The sequence below is a fragment of the Protopterus annectens genome, chromosome 2.part0 (assembly GCF_019279795.1).
Source record: "Protopterus annectens isolate FY-2018-M chromosome 2.part0, PAN1.0, whole genome shotgun sequence".
In the NCBI taxonomy this organism is placed as follows: Eukaryota; Metazoa; Chordata; order Ceratodontiformes; family Protopteridae; genus Protopterus; species Protopterus annectens.
In genome coordinates, this window is record NC_056728.1 from 735899814 (window position 1) to 735916257 (window position 16444).

Below are 16444 nucleotides of genomic sequence, written 5' to 3' on the forward strand. Positions count from 1 at the left end.
GTTTTTTTTGAGATCGATGTTATCGTTTTCGAACTTCCGGTTTCGATTACACGACATTCGCCGGAGTAAGGATCGACATTTTGATAGTAAACCTATATACATATATATATATATATATATATATATATATATATATATATATGGTTCTACCTGACTTACGACAGCTGAGAGAAGACGAACATCGAACCGGAGCTCCAGAAGATCGAAAAGACCCGGCCGCCGTCGCGGTTGCGCCAACAGAACAGACCGACAGACCAGACGACGGACACGAACACCAACACCGAGGATGCCGACATGGGAAAGGCTGTGTAGTGTGTGAGTATAGTGGCGGTACGACGGACGGCGGGGTGTGTGAGTGTGGAGAGTGTGGTGGGTATGTGGGGGGGGGGGGTTATGGGGGGGGTTAGGGTTAAGGGGGGTTAAGTTTGGGTTTAGGGGGGGGTTAGGGAGGGGGGGAATTGGGGGCGATAGGTGAAGGGAGTTATTTAGGGAGCGGGAAAAGTTAGGTTAGGGGAGTTAAGTTAGGAGGTTAGGGTTAAGGAGTTTAGGGAGGTAGGGAGTAAAGGGGTAGGGGTAAGTGTCGGTGTAAGACTAGATTAGTGTGGGTGTGGTTTGTGGTAAGTGTGTTTGATTGGGGTGTGTTTGTGTGGTGTGTGGTGTGTGGTGTGTGTGTGGTTTGTGTGTTGTTGTGTGTTGTTTTTTTTTGTGTGGGTCGTGTTATTTTTTTGTCGGTTGTATGGTTATTTGTTGTGTGTTTATGGACTGTGGTGTGGATGTGGTGTCGTGTGATGTGGTTGTCGTGTTTGTTGTGTTATTATGTCAGGTAGAACCATATATATATATATATACAACTATATCGGGTTCAGGCACCTAGGCGGTGCGACAACCCACTGTGAGACAACTGGATGTGGACAGATGGCAGTATGGAAATTTAGCTGTAGTGACAAATGCCTGCAGACAATTCCCTGCGAAAAGAAAATAACCCCCTGCACCCTAACCACAGGTGTCAGACAAAAACCCCATATGTGATCTAAACACTACACCCCCTAGAAACCACCACGTGCAACTAACACTGTAACATGCGCCTAGACTAGGATGCCAAGTGGGCACCAGAGTGATACACTGAAACCTGTGTGCTGTGGGCAAGGCCTTTATTAATGCACAATGTAAAGTAATGTGGGAAGTGCTTGGTGCATACTAAACCATGATATAATCATAACTTATAGAAATGTGCCACAGCACGGAGAAAATCCTGCACATCATCATAGTCACACTTATGTTGCAGGATGTGTTTTAGACGATGCTCCCTTACAACAATTGCCTTCCAACAGGCATCCCCCGCAACAGAGATTCTCGACGGGTATCTGTTAGGTTCTGCTCGTGTTGCAGGACAGTCAAAAGATCTGATAACTGCACTGTAGGTCGTCCCAGTAACACTTTCAGCCGATGATGCCATGCCTCTACCTGGTTATTGGTCCGTGGGAAATCCATGCCGGTCACATCACTAACATTCCAGAAACGTAAAGGATAGGATGATGGTAGTCATTGCTGTGAGGAGCAGCGGGATGCATACTTGCGTGGTCGGCCTTGCACATAATGATGGTCCAGGAATACGCCAACAGGCCGTGCACATTCTGGTAACATAGCAACAATGTCCACAAATGCAGGGATAACATCCTCGACTGGTAGAAATGCCAACGCAATTAGCTTGCGTATGGCAATGGAAAACACGGCGTCCGTACCATACAGGGCTACAAGGTGGTTATGCTGGATCTGGCGCCAAATGATCTGTGCAAAGTGGAAAAGGCACCCTTTCAGAATATCCTTTGAAAATGCCTTACAGCTGGCACGGATCGCTGCCTTCTCGAAATCAGTCATTATATACTGTGGAGCCAGGGTACAGTCCTGTTCTGCAGTCATACTCTTCAGTATCTCCCACATACTGTAGTACGCAGACTCTGACTTCCTAGTCATGAGACAGTACACCAGGGGGACAATCCTTGATAAGGTGTGAGTCCCAATACAGCCATGTAATGTATATAGCTGACGACATATATATAATCATCCTACTAAATAAAGTTCCTTGATAAATAGCTGAGTAGCCATACAACCACAAATAAAATATTATTTAAATGTTCTAAAACAAATTAAACATTTTAAAATCAGATTAGTTAAAAATCAATAATAAAATACAGTGCATTAAATCTTCCATAAAATTCAATAGCAGTACAACCATCTGGGGTAAATCTGTAATTGCATACCTCAGCTCAGAAACAGACGAGCAGAAAAAATATGGGAAGGAAGTGCTAAATATAAAAATATATATAAAGTTGTACTCATAAAATGATATTGTAGAATAATATTATTATACAATATTAATAAGACTGGAGTTAAAAAACTCTACAATCTTGCTGACCTAATTTTAAGTATTGGAGCTAAAGAGACATTTTCATTCAAACCTGGGGTTTTATTTGACTCCAAGACGAGTTGCCAGTACAACTCCCTGTACTCATTACAAGCCCCCATACGACCCTTAACATCCACAGGGACCTTTTGCCCTTGGACATTGTAAACAATGTCAGTATAAGGCTTCCTGTTATTCTTGTTCCTGATATCAGTAACATGCTCGTATATTCTCTGCTTTAACTTCCTTCCTGTCTTTCCGACACAGAATGCTGTACAGTGAACACAAGTTACCAAACATACCAGCCCTTTGGAGTCACATGTAGTATATGTTTTACCATAAATTAGTCTGTTCCTAGCCTCATGATTTACTTTACCATCATGTTTAATATAAGGCATTGTGAACATCTACCACATTTGAATGTTCCAACTTTGCCACAATTTGAAACAGTGTGAGTGTTTTGTTCCATCGGTTTCTTCAAATTCTGTCCCTTCCTAAATATACATTTAAATGGGACACTACTCAATCCACTAAGATCTGTTAAACTGGAGAATCTATTCCATTCCTTTTCCAAAATATTTTTAACAGCATAAGCATCCCCATTAAATTCAGTTACAAAGGTAAGTTCAAAGTTGCTGGGCAAACTACTGTTATCTAAATCCTCAGCTCTTGTGGTCCCATGTTTTTTCTGTTTGTCTTTTTCTAAGCTGAGGTATGCAATTACTGATTTACCCACAAGATGGTGGTATTGCTATTGAATTTTATGGAAGATTTAATGCAGTGTATTTTATTATTGATTTTTAACTAATCTGACTTTAGAACGTTTAATTTGTTTTAGAACACTTAAATAATATTTTATTTGTGGTTTTATGGCTACTCAGCTATTTATCAAGGAACTTTCTTTAGTAGGATGATTATAGTGCGATATAGTTGTATAGTTGAATTTTAATATTTGATTAGTGCATCTGATGAAGTTCTTTATGAAAACGCAAAGATTTTGGAGTGTTTATGTGTTTATCCTGTCTGTGTGCTTATCGTGTGTACAATAAAGCCTCCTGCTTGGGATTGGTTTGGCTTGGTGCTTCTGTTTACTTATATATTCAATATGTATTATCTGCTCTATATTCTAGTGGTGTTTATTAGCTTATATATTTCTCTGTGTTTGTCCATGTCGACCTAAATTGCAGTCATGTGAGTGCAGTGTTGGGAAACATGAACAAGGAAGAAAAAGATACTGGCACCCAGCACCACAGATATTGGTCAAGCATGCCTGACCTGATTAGGAGTGGCCTTATGTCAACTGGTGCCCTAGGCAAAAAGGCTCCACGGCGCCCCCCCACCACACCACCCGGTGCCCCCATCCTAGTCTACCTACACCAAATAAATACTGGAAAAGTGCCCCTACTACAGTGGCGCCCTAGGCGGCTGCCTAGTTGGCCTATGCCTAAGGCCGGCTATGGACCTGATCATATGAGGCAGTGTCTGCAGCACTAGCAGATCCATATGGAAAAAGTGAATCAAAGTGTCATAGGGCAGGGTCATAGGGCAGGGTCTGGGCAGAGATGATAATGATAATGCAACTGCAATGCCTGCTACAAAACATAGGGTGACACAGACTGCCCTGCCAATTTCACTTGGCCCATGTCACAGAGTCCATTAGTCTTAGCATTTTCTGTGATTCTTTAGTGAAGAGGTAGACAGGTATGTGTGCGTGTGGAGGGGTGTAATGAGTTGGACACTGCATTCTGAAAACATTAAGCTGTAAATATACATTCCAGTGTGTCTGCTATTCACGTATTTATTTATTCATTTGATCACAAAGTTCTGTGATGTACAGCCAGAGTCATATATACAAACGGCTGCAACTGATGGTTGTATTTTTGTGTGTGTGCTTGTGAATAAAATATGTATGCATGTATGTGTGCATACTATATGTGTGTGTGTGTGTGTGTGTCTATATATATATATATGTGTGTGTGTGTGTGTGTGTGTGTGTGTGTGTGTGTGTAGTGGGGCAAAGAGGCTCTCAGCTGCCTTAATTTTAAAGAAAATCGGCAATTTTTGCTATGTGAAGAAGATTTGCAATTCTTGCTTTGTATTCTGGTCTATTCCTCATGATGTGCATGTTTTTTCTTGACAAATTGGTAAAGATTGCATTCTGTAAATAATGACAGATATGAGTTTTAAACATAATAGTTTTCATGAAAAGCATTTTATTGCAAAGCCTGTTGTTCTAGCAACTTTCTTTGTTAGTTAGTTAAGGGCAATATCTTCCTGATTTTGGATCTCTATCAACCATTATTTTTTAGCTTTCTCCTTGAAACTTGATCAAGAGGTTTAGAGGTAAGTTTTGGGCTGAAGTGGGTTGTACACTGTATTCTGACAGTAGTGGGGTGAGAAGACACATTCCTGCGTAACAGTTATTTATGCAGTTATTCATTACATTGATCATAATTAGATATCTGAGGTTATAGTCGCGTTCATACAAGCAGCTATAAATGATGGTTGTATGTGTCTGTTTGTGTGTGTGTCTGTGTGTGAGAGACTAAATTATTGTAGGCAACTATTATTTAATTTGTTACAGTTTGATATCTAATGTGTACACAGTCAATAAATGTAGCTTAAATTGCTGGGTATGGAGGCTGCTGGTTGGGCTGTTGCAGACTGGACAGGATATATATATATATATATATATATATATATATATATATATTTTTTTTTTTTCAAATGGCTTTATTGAATTATCACTTCTAACATAGGCAAATTTACATTCATATAAAAGTAATCAAACTATATTAACATAACAAACATTATACTACACATATAAAGCAATATATCATATAACCTAAGCAATATTACATAAATTATTTAATTCCTGCCTTTTTTAAACAAGAAACATCTTTTTAAACCATCACTTACTACACATAGGCAATCATGAAAACAAACCACACCAATACAATCCTAGTCGCAAGCATTTTACACCACAAACCATACTGACACACTCCCAGTTGCAAACATTATACATCACTTATAATCTTTCCATCTTTCTCATTCAAACATTACATAGCTCATTTAAGTCCTGCCACTTTTTAAATCTCATTCCTCCCTTGTATGTATTGTTCCCACAATTCCTGTTTTTTTTTTCTTTGTAGTTTGCTCCTACCTTTTTCTAAGGATTTCATTTCCAGTTGGTTTATCTGTTACTATATTCACTACTTCCAGTTAGGGTTGACACCTTTTCAAATGCCTAAAGTGGGACATTTTTTGTTGAAATGTGAGATGTTTCAGGTTTTGCAAGACAAAACATACCCACGGCCAATGCAAAGGACAGAACTTCATTTTTTGCCAAAATAAAAGCTTATTTTTGTGGCATTTGTGTTACTTATGCTATTTGATATAATATTTATGTGTTTCAGTTACAAAATAACAATTTTATGCAACTATTAAAGAAAACTTAAGAAATATATTTTGGCTTAAAATCTCAGGACATTTGCCATTTTTCAGTTTTTTTCATAGGGCACAACCACCCAAAGTGGGGCTGTCCCTCGTAAAGAGGGACAGGTGGTAACCATACTTCCAGTATAGTTGGCTTAGATTTTGATTTCCATTTTCTAGTAATTGCTTTTTTGCCAACCACCATAATTTGACACAGCAAGGCCTTACCATGTCTAGGCAGTTCCGATTCTGTATCATAGCTCAGAAAAATTATCTCCTTCGTCAGGCTGACATGCCCATCTAGCATCTCTGAATGTGCATCCCACATGGAATCCTTAAAGTCTGCCAACTCACTGCACTCTATGGCCCCAATTATCTCTTTCTTTCCCTTCACACCTCCAACAGTTACTGTCTGCCTGAGGAAAACTTCTCTGGAGTCTACTTGGGGTATAAAAATATCTATATAAACATTTCCAGGCAAAAGTCCAAAATCTTTTAGATTGTGTTGCATATTTGGGAGACATACCTATATCCTCCCATTGTTTCTTTGTGAATTGCTTAACCAGTCTTATTTCCCAATCCTTTCTAACCTCCACTGATTGATTCTTATAGTTAGCATGCAGTATTTTATATGCTCTACTAATTTTTCCTTTTTTAATGTCAGCTTCTGTTCTAGATTCTATTAAAAACTCTACCAATGGTAGTCTTTTGTTTAGGACCCCCCCCCCCATTTCTTTCTCTTTGCCTATACTATGATATCAATCCCTGATAGGGAAGGCAATCTCTAAACTGCAGTCCAAATAAATTCTTGGCATCTTCCCATTCTATTACCTTTCCCTCTCTAGTTATTTGCTCCCAGTACCTTGGTTCCTTTGCCAATTTTCTCCAATAAAGTCCAGCCCCCTCTTGCTTATTTTCTGTAGCAATAATTGTAGCCATCCCTATTGACAGAATCTCCTTTCTCCATTCTCATGTTGGTTTAGTTCTTAGAATACTTTCCCCTACTTTATGGATATAATATTCTGCATGATTATTGTTGTTCTCCTTAAAAGCCTGCATCCAAAATCCCACTCTCTCCTTGCTTCTTGAGCCCCCCCCCAAGATGTTTCATCATCATCCCTTTCTACTTTGAATTATAGTTTTCTGCATATGCTATGTATATGAGTCTTAACTGTGTAGCTCTGAAATACTCCTTCAAATTGGGTAATCCTAATCTGCCCTGTTCTACTGGAAGAATCATTTTATCCCACTTGGCTGTTGATGTCTTCTCCTCCCAGATAAAGTCCTTCAACTCTTTTATTAATTGCTATCCAAAAAAGAAACAGGAACACCTGCAGGCAAAGGTTGAACAAATCCACAGCAAATTATAATCCAAAAAGAAGACTTTGACCACTGCAGCAACTAGCAGCGAATAGCAGTGTAATAAAAACAAACTAAAGTAGAAATAAAATAAGAATTTTAATAACAAAAAGGTAAGCGCTTTCACAGAAGACCGCTTCCTCAGACTTTAATACAAAACAACAGACCACAACCCTTATCAGGAGAGCTGCACCAATCAACACACATAAATCTAAAAAACAACCAATAAAAACACATATAGCAGACACATAATTTAAATATGACATCAGTAGTGACATCTGCTGTCAGCATACAGAAATCTAAAAACAACCAATAAAAACACATATAGCAGACACCTAATTTAAATATGACATCAATAGTGACATCTGTTGCTCATTCATAAAACAAAGCTGCTGAACCAATCGGCTCAATGAAGTAGGCCACGCTTACGAAACACTGGCCTTAAAGAAATACTGTCATTTAAACCAGGTTTAACATTGGCTCACAGTTTAATAATCCAGTGTAGCTCTCTGCACTCCATCTTATTCACAATATCACCACCCTATAAATCCTCAATTAATATTTCAAGTTTAGCAAACTTAAAACAATGAGCAGCACAACATTTCACAAAATGTTTCGCTACAGTGTTAGCCATCCTCTTATTCCTGATATCCCCTACATGCTCCAAAAACCTGTCTTTCAGCATCCTATTCATTTTGCCAACATAGTAAGAGACACATGCCTGACACAAAACTAAGTAAACAATGTTGGCACTCTTACAGTCGGCATAAAAACCAATATATATATGAGAATTGCAGACAGAAAGTCCAATGTTACTATTGACAAATATATACTTGCAGGCTTCTCAGGAATGGCATGGAAATGTACCTATCCAAACAGAACAAGACAAAAAAAGGTTTATGGAAAGTCCTGTAACACAAAACACGCTTAAGTGATTGATTATTGCGAAAAGAAAATTGCGGTTCCGGACCCAGAACTTCCCATAAATGCTGATCTGACATAAGAATATGCCAATTCCTTTTAAAAATTTTGCACACAGTCCCAATATCACTTGAATATGTGAATAACATACACGTATTCCTTCTCACCTGTCCCATAGAAATAGGACGTACATTGTTAACCTATCTTTCAGCAAAATATGATTTAGCAACAGTGTCTCTGAGTGCACGGACCTCATTAACAACTTCAGCAAAATCAGTGAAAGAGTAACCTCTATTGATGCATTCCTTGACATCTAATTCATTCAATAAAAGATAAGCACTTTCATTTTTATCTCAAAAACTTCTTCAGACTCAAAAGTGCTTATCTTTTATTGGGTGAATAAAAATGTTACCAGCACAGTTTCCATAGGACTACATTCTTTCTGTTCTTTTACAGTTGATTTAACAGTATTGTTTGTGATTTTGTTTGAAATGTAATCTTTTGTTTGGCTATATTTCTAAATGTCTAAAGGCTTACAAGTTTGAAATAGTGTTACTATTTTCCCATGTATTCCAAGTTTTATCCCTTTCTTCCATCAGTTGTTTAATTTGTTTTGATAGCCAAGGTGCAGAACTTTAGTTCTACATAGTGTGTATGCATTTAGAATATTTAATAATGTAGCTTTGTAAATGAGATGTCTTTAGCATTATTAATGGCTTCTAAATGGTAGATTTTAGGTTGGAGATGAATGTGCCTTTCTGGAAGGTGGCTAGATTGCATACATGGCTGCAGTAGTGCTGTGATCTCTTATAACTGTACTAGGTTATCGTTTATGGTACAGGGAGAGTACCAATAGGAATGCTGTTGTTTGGAGTGTTCATAGGTTCATAGATTAGTACTAAGCTAACTGCCCTTGCAAGGCATTTTAAGCTTAGCCAATTATCCCTTGTGAGACTCAAATCCTGCACCTTGTGTTTGTAAGGCAAACACCTTAACCATTAGGCCACCGATGGATTATTTTATGTTATATTTGTTTTAATGGGTAGGAGTAGAAATGACATGAGTTAGGCCTTATAGGTTTATAGAACTGGTAGTAGCATCACAGTGCAATGTTTGCCAGTTATTATTAAAATGTCCAAATATAATTATTTCTTAAGTGATTTTTTTATATGGATGTGGCCAAGAAGAAAAATTCTTCAGTAATCTCAGTTTTCTTACCGGGGGATGTATACCCACATTATGAAAGGTTTTGTAAGTATTGAATTTGAGCAAATTCGGGTGTATTTGGGTAGAATATGCCACCTTACCTGTCTTATTTTTTTCTGTTTATCTTAAGTAAGTTATAGCCTGGTGCCTAGATTTCTTCTTCCTTGATTTCCTATTTAAGACTAGCCTTATTTATTTATTTATTTATTGCAGTTGGTTTACCAGGATAGTCCATTGGGCCATAATGAACCCGTTTTCAATGGAGTCCTGGGGAGAAAAGTTCCAAAATACATTCTACATACTTACATACATACATTCATACATACATTCAAAGTTTCACAATAGGTACAACAGGTAATAAAAAGAAAGCAATATCAGATAGGACAGCAAGTGTACAGTTAAATACATTGTGCAGAAAAACGTATTAACTATTTAGCAAAAAAAATATCCATTTATACAGAATAGTTAGGAAAACATAGTTACTAAAATGGAAGAGGAGGTACAATGACATGATGTAGTGGGGGAAGAAGAAAACATATGGACTTGTCTAATAAATTCTATGGAATTTTCTGGGTATATTAAAGATGTAAGCAGAGTACAGAGGGATGAGAGAAGGAGAAGAGTAGGTTATGTAGGGTGGGAGCAGGAGCAATCCCACTGTGATGCTAGATGTGTATAAAGAGATTTTTTGAAAGCAGGGTGATTAGAGCCTTGTTTAGTACAATGATATTAGAGTGTTGGGCTATCCAGGCATAGATTCCTTGTAGTTTGTTATGAAAGCTGTGCATATTTAAATTGTAGAGGTGTAATCCATTTATTTTAATTTGGAGAGTTTTCTTAGTGAAGGAGGAATTTTATTTGGGTGAGTTCTGAGAAGCTGGGAATAGTAGTGGGTAGGTGTCTCCAGAAAGTTTTATAGATTGATAGATGTGTAGATGGAGAGGGGTCCACCTGATTTAATTTAAAGGCTTGAAATACAGTTTTGGAAAAAAGCATCATTAGCAAATAGTGCTTCTTGAATAAGCATAGAGGAGACATACTGAATAGCCTAGCAGCTATATTGTAGAAACATTTGCTATTAGTATTGAGTTCAGTAGAGAAAGTGTGGGATGGTAGATAAATAATATCCAGATAGGGTTGAAGGAATGTGATGAAAGTTAAGAAGCGAAGGTGAAGAATTAAAAACAGGCATGTGCGTAGCCCTTCTGTAAGCAAGTTTGAAAGGAAAGGTCTAGAAGGGGCAGTAGAGTTTATATGGCAGTGATGGAGATTGTGTTGCAATTATGAGTGAGTAAGAAGGCAGAAGTCTAGTACTGACAAAAGAGGAGCAAACGTAGTGATAGTTAACTTTTATGGAAACATCTGGACAAAACAGTAAGAAGCAATGCGGGAGGGGTAGACTAAGAAACAGACTTTATCTGGTGTTCATGGCTGCATAGAAAGTTTTCTTTTTATAGAGAGAGATAATGGGGCAGTTAATCTGATTTAGTTTGCTGTATGTGAGATGCAGGAGGGTTTAACAGATGGTGAATACTGAATCAAGTGGAGTGACTGGTTGTTATAATACGTTAGGTAGAATGTAGAGGAATTGCAGTGGGCTGGGGGTTGGGTTTGGGTATGGTAGAGAAGCAAAGTAGGCCTGTGGGTAGTGATGGTGAGCAGAACAGGGGTCACTCATGCATGAGGTCTCAGTATTCTGAAAGAAAAGAAATATCCATGTAGGAGACAAGGTAAGAAATTACAGACAAAACTAACTTCATTACCACCTCTTGAGAGAAAAACTTTGCTATCCCTCTGTTTGCTAAGGGCAAAATTTTAAGTGTATAGATAATGTTAAAATCATCTAGACTACATTGCCTGTATTTTAACTGTTTCTCTGGGATGCCAAGTCAATGAGATGCCTGTCCTAGTGCTGTTCTCTATACTGCCTGCTATAGTCAATGTTTAATGAAAGAAGCGAGGCACATAACATACAATCTATTGCTTTTTACGACTGGTATGACTTATGACTAGGGAAGTTAGCACATTATCCCATTATAAGTGGTTACAACACCATTTCCTATGTATTTTATCCTGTGTTTCGGAGGGGTCCTGGATAGCTAGAGTGTTGAGGCAAAATTGCAGCTGATTGGAAAAATGGAAGGCAGCTGTAGGTAAAATATGTAGAGAAGAAAAGGCAAGAACAGAATATGACCTATTCAGATTAAATGCATGGGAAAAAATTACAATGTTTAGCAGAAAGCAGTACAGTAACAAAAATGTAGAGTGACATGGAAGGATAAGAGAAATAGACCCTGGGATTCAATAAAGCATTTTTACCATGCCAGAATAGTGTAGCACCTCCTGCATGGAATATGGCCGCTGAGCGATTCAGTAAATAAGGCTGGGGGCGTGCATGAGCCTTCTGGCACTATTCTGGCACAAACACCACCGAATAATGCTAATTACCTCATTTGCTGGTGAAAACCATGAAAATGAGGTGAATTAGTGATTCAGTAAGCAGGCAGGCATCCATGCCAGAACAGTGTCCATTGCAGAAATGTATTCGGTCACTAACCGTGTACATTTCTGCAAAAATCAAAACGGGGACATGACAGCTCAAAGTAAAGCATGTATTATGATCATTAGGCATGCCAATTGCCATAAATATGGCCATTGGCATGGAAAACAGTTGCAAAATAATAAAAAGAAAAGTTTTTTTTTGGCAATTTTGGCCGTTTAAATATAGCACAGCAGTGTGCAAACAAGATTGTGCAGAAAATAAAAAAATGTGAAATGACAATTTTAAGTGGCCCTTTCCTGTGTTGTTCCTGCTGCAGCCATTTCTGCAGGATCATATTGTGTAGCATGGCCCATACTATGAAAATATGTGCACATGTAGCTGGAGAGTACTGCAGGGCTCCACCAGATAAGCCAAGGCAGTGGAACCGTGACTTGAGTATCCCAAACACACGCTCTATAATGATCCTGGTTTCTGCATGTGTCTCGTTATGGTGTTCTTGAGTGAGTGTAGTCACAGTTCCGCTCCCTTGACATATCTGGTGGAACCCTGCAGTACTCAGCAGCCACATGTGCATGCATTTTCATAGTATGTGCCATGCTACACAATATGATTCTGTGGAAATGGCTGCAGCAGAAACAGCACAGGAAAGGGCCTCACAGCCCCCCACCATTGCCAAGGTCCCCACAGGCAGAGAGGGACTCGGAGGAGGAATGCCCTGAGCCAGCTCCTGTAGGTAGACAGACGCATGCCACTATGCCCTGGTCTTGGCAAAGAGGCAATGCATAGGACACACACTGACACTGTAGGGACCCAGGAACTGACACTTCTCTCCAACTTACACACACAGTAAAATGGATGCCACACACATCACACTACTTGTAACTTACCATGTATAGGCTGTGTACTGTGTGCATCCGACATAGGCAGCCCTCAAGCACTATCCTCACAACTGCCGCAAGCACAATGTAAGTCAGTCTTCTTAAAAATAAATGAATGGAGTTGTATGTTCTGGTAGCATATCTATGGGATTGCTACATGCATGCAAGGGAATGGGGTGGCCTGCTGGGATAGCAGCAGACAACTGACAGCTGTGTGGGACACCAGGAAATGTTTGCCCAATGCTGGCTTCCCCACACAAAGCAGTAGTATCCAAGGTGACAATTCCCACTGCAGTATATGTGGGGGACTAACTAACTGGGGAGTCATAGGTCATAGGCACGGATGTCAGTGTGGGGGTCCCATACTGACCCCTCAGCCTCACCCAGCAAGTCAGCCATACAAAACCATTAAGAAATGTCTGGCAAAGGTCCACAAATGGTGACAATGATGGAATATCCTCCTACAGACTACACAGTGATAGTACAGCAGGTGTGCAGTTGCAGTAAGGCTCTGAAGGGTAAGAAGTCTGAAACTCAAATGTATGCCATTATAATCTGACCTGTGGTGTTTAGTGATATGCCTCTAGTCTCCAAGACAGGGCACAATACTATGCTAAATGATACCAACATGTAAAGCAAATATGAGCACAGTCTGTGCAAATGTGTACAATTGAGAGGTGTGCTCCCCACACCCATATTCCCATAGAAATGCAGTAACATGTATGTTTGTAGGGAAATTACAGCAGAGCACACATTGCCAGGCCTGTCTCAATCTAGATGATAACTTGTTGCATGTCCACAATATCCAGGGGTCAATGAACTATGTATATGTGTGGTTAATACTGTCAGGATATGGCCTGCACTTACTTCTGGCTGTTGTGTCTTAGTGGCCTAGATACAGCACTGTGGTTGACAGGGCCATGTTCCAAGAACTGCAGTGACAACTAATCTGCATGTCAACTACACCTACTGTAGGAGTTGTACACACTGTCCAGACATCAATATCTGTTATTGCAGGAAAACTGGACAGGTCATGGACAGGGTGTCACACATATGAACAGTACACAGCTTGGAGTAACCTACACAGTGCTACCATACCTCTCAACTGTACAGACCTATTGTAGAATGTCCGGAGGTTAGCATCATAGTTGTGGTCTGTATATCATGAAATAGTGGTTATCTGACAATTCATTGGCAAATCATGTAAGACTAAGGTCAGAAAATAATGATAGATTGTAGTGTCAGACTTCATACCCTATAGAAAATGCATGTTAATGCAAAACCTGTTACTGAATCACCTTTCTAGGTTTATAAGGCCAATACTTGAAAATGGTCCCTAAATGTAGGCCTTTGTCCCCCAATTACTTATGACTCAGTCATTGTCCATGCTGGTGTGAGTGACCTGAGACGTACCTCCCTGGACTACATGAAAAGAGACATAGAGGAGCTCTCTGAGCATGTAGCCCAGGCCGGTATGACCCTGAACTTGAGCAGCATCTTACCCTCACTAAGTATGATGCCACAGTATAAAGACAAGATGATCAATTTCAACAATTGGCTTAAGTATTGGTGTCATTCAAAGGGGATCCAATGCCTGTCAGCCTGGGATGACATGCTCGACAAGCCACGATGCTTCACTAGGGACGGCTTGCACCTGTCACACCTGGGCTTTCGGATATTGGCAAAGGCTCTTGCTACCCCCATAGTGCCTTTTTTAGGCAAGGCTCAAAAGACAAACCCACCTCCATAGGTATCACAAGGGATAAGAAACTAAGAGTAATGCTACTCAACGCCAGAAGTCTAAACCTCAAGATGCACGCACTTAAAACTCTCCTTAGCATGGAGAACATCGATATCTGTGCAGTAACAGAAACCTGGTTCAAGGCTCCCGAGAGCACCCCAGCACTACCAGGTTATACCTCATACCATGCTTTTCGGCCCCAAAACTTGGACGAACCACAAAAGGAGGGGGAGTATCAATATTCGTCAAAGATACCCACACCTCCAGTTTGGTGGCACAGCACGAAGCATCAGAGACCATCCATGTGCAATTAACAATGGGTAAAACTGCCTTCCAGTTTATAGCCTGCTACAGACCACCCTCCCAAACTCAGGAACCCCACTCGACCTTCCTGAGAACACTGGAAAATATGAAAGTCTCTCCAAACACCATTATATTGGGTGACGTCAACTACCCAAACATAGACTGGGAGCATTACTCTAGCTCCAACACCCTAGCCCAAAGGTTCCTAAAATTTATAAACTCAAATGCTATGGAACAACTTGTTACCACTCCCACAAGAGGGGAAAACATACTGGACCTGATCATCACCAACATGGGGACTCTATGCCCCAGACCAGAAGTGTATCCCTCACTGGTAAGATTAGACCATAAACTAATCTCACTGGATATTCACATCCTGACCCCACCCCCTGCCCAGAAAACCACAGTGAAAAACTTCTCTAAAGCAAATTTCACACTCCTCAAAACTGAGGTGGAATCCTTCAAAGCCCCCGGGCCTGTGGAAAATACAGTCCAGACCGCAGAATCCTTTATAAACGCATTCTATGAACACCTTCAGGAATGCATGGATCATGCAATCCCAAATAAAACCAAAACCCAATCCTCCAAAGGCAGACATCCTGTCTGGTAGACCCCAGCCATAAACAAACTATACAATAGAAGTAGGAAGCTACTACATGATAGAGCAAAATCCCAAAAAGGGAAGGCATTTCTGATCAGTATTAGCAAAAAACTACGGGCACTCATAAAATTGTCTAAGGCCAGCTTTGAGAGAAAAATTGCACAGGACACTAAGGATAATCATAAGGCTTTATTTAGTTATGTTAGGAACCTGGGTGGGAATTCCCAGATATGCCCAGAATTAGTCCAAAATGACAAAAAATACACCGAACCCACAGACATTGCCAACATCCTAGCTGACAGGTTCAGTGCAAACTCCCCCCCCACACCAAAAGGGCAAATATCTATCCCAGCAGAGTGCTGCCCCCCTGACATCTCAGATGCTCAGGTAAAAGCCGCCCTCTCCAAAGCAAAAAACACAGCATCAATGGGACCAGATGGTGTCCCGGGCTGCGTCCTACATGAACTCCAAGAAGAGCTAAACCCAAACATAAAACTATTGTTCAATCTCAGCCTTACTACAGGATATGTACCCAAAGAGTGGCATACAGCAACAGTGGTCCCTCTCCACAAAGGTGGTGCCTCAACGGATCCTGGAAACTATCGCCCCATAAGCCTGACTAGCTTGGTCTGCAAAGCTATGGAAAGGATCATCATGGACCTCATAAATAAAGATATTGTGGACCTACAGACACTGGATCCTACCCAGTTCGGCTTTGTTAAGGGCAGATCCTGCCTCTTAAACCTGGTCGATTTCTTTGAAACAGTCACCAAGGCCATTGACGAGGGGAAGGTGGTCCACACAGTCTACCTGGACCTCGCAAAAGCCTTCGATACAATACCCCACTTGGGCATTATAGATAAGCTCACCAGCTTAAATATAAACCCTTATGTCACTAGATGGGTTGCAAACTGGATCAAGGACAGAACCCACATGGTTAGAATTGCTGGAGCCATGTCAGACTCCAAACCAGTTACAAGTAGCATCCCACAAGGCTCACTCCTGGGACCTCTCTTGTTCGGTATATATTTCTCGGAGGTATAGGCCAACACAGAAGGACTGTGGCTGACCAAGTTCACAGATGACTGCAAAC

General features: G+C 40.2%; 1 protein-coding gene across 1 annotated transcript in view; it reads left to right on the plus strand.

Annotated features, from left to right (window-relative positions):
• Positions 1-2875: 2875 nt before the first annotated feature.
• The window catches only part of LOC122793216 (prostaglandin reductase 1-like), a 401739-nt gene continuing 388170 nt past the window's right edge, over positions 2876-16444 (plus strand). Inside the window, exon 1 of the mRNA XM_044061055.1 lies at positions 2876-3024. The gene's annotated coding sequence lies outside the window, so the exon portion shown is untranslated. The remainder of the gene's footprint in view (positions 3025-16444) is intronic.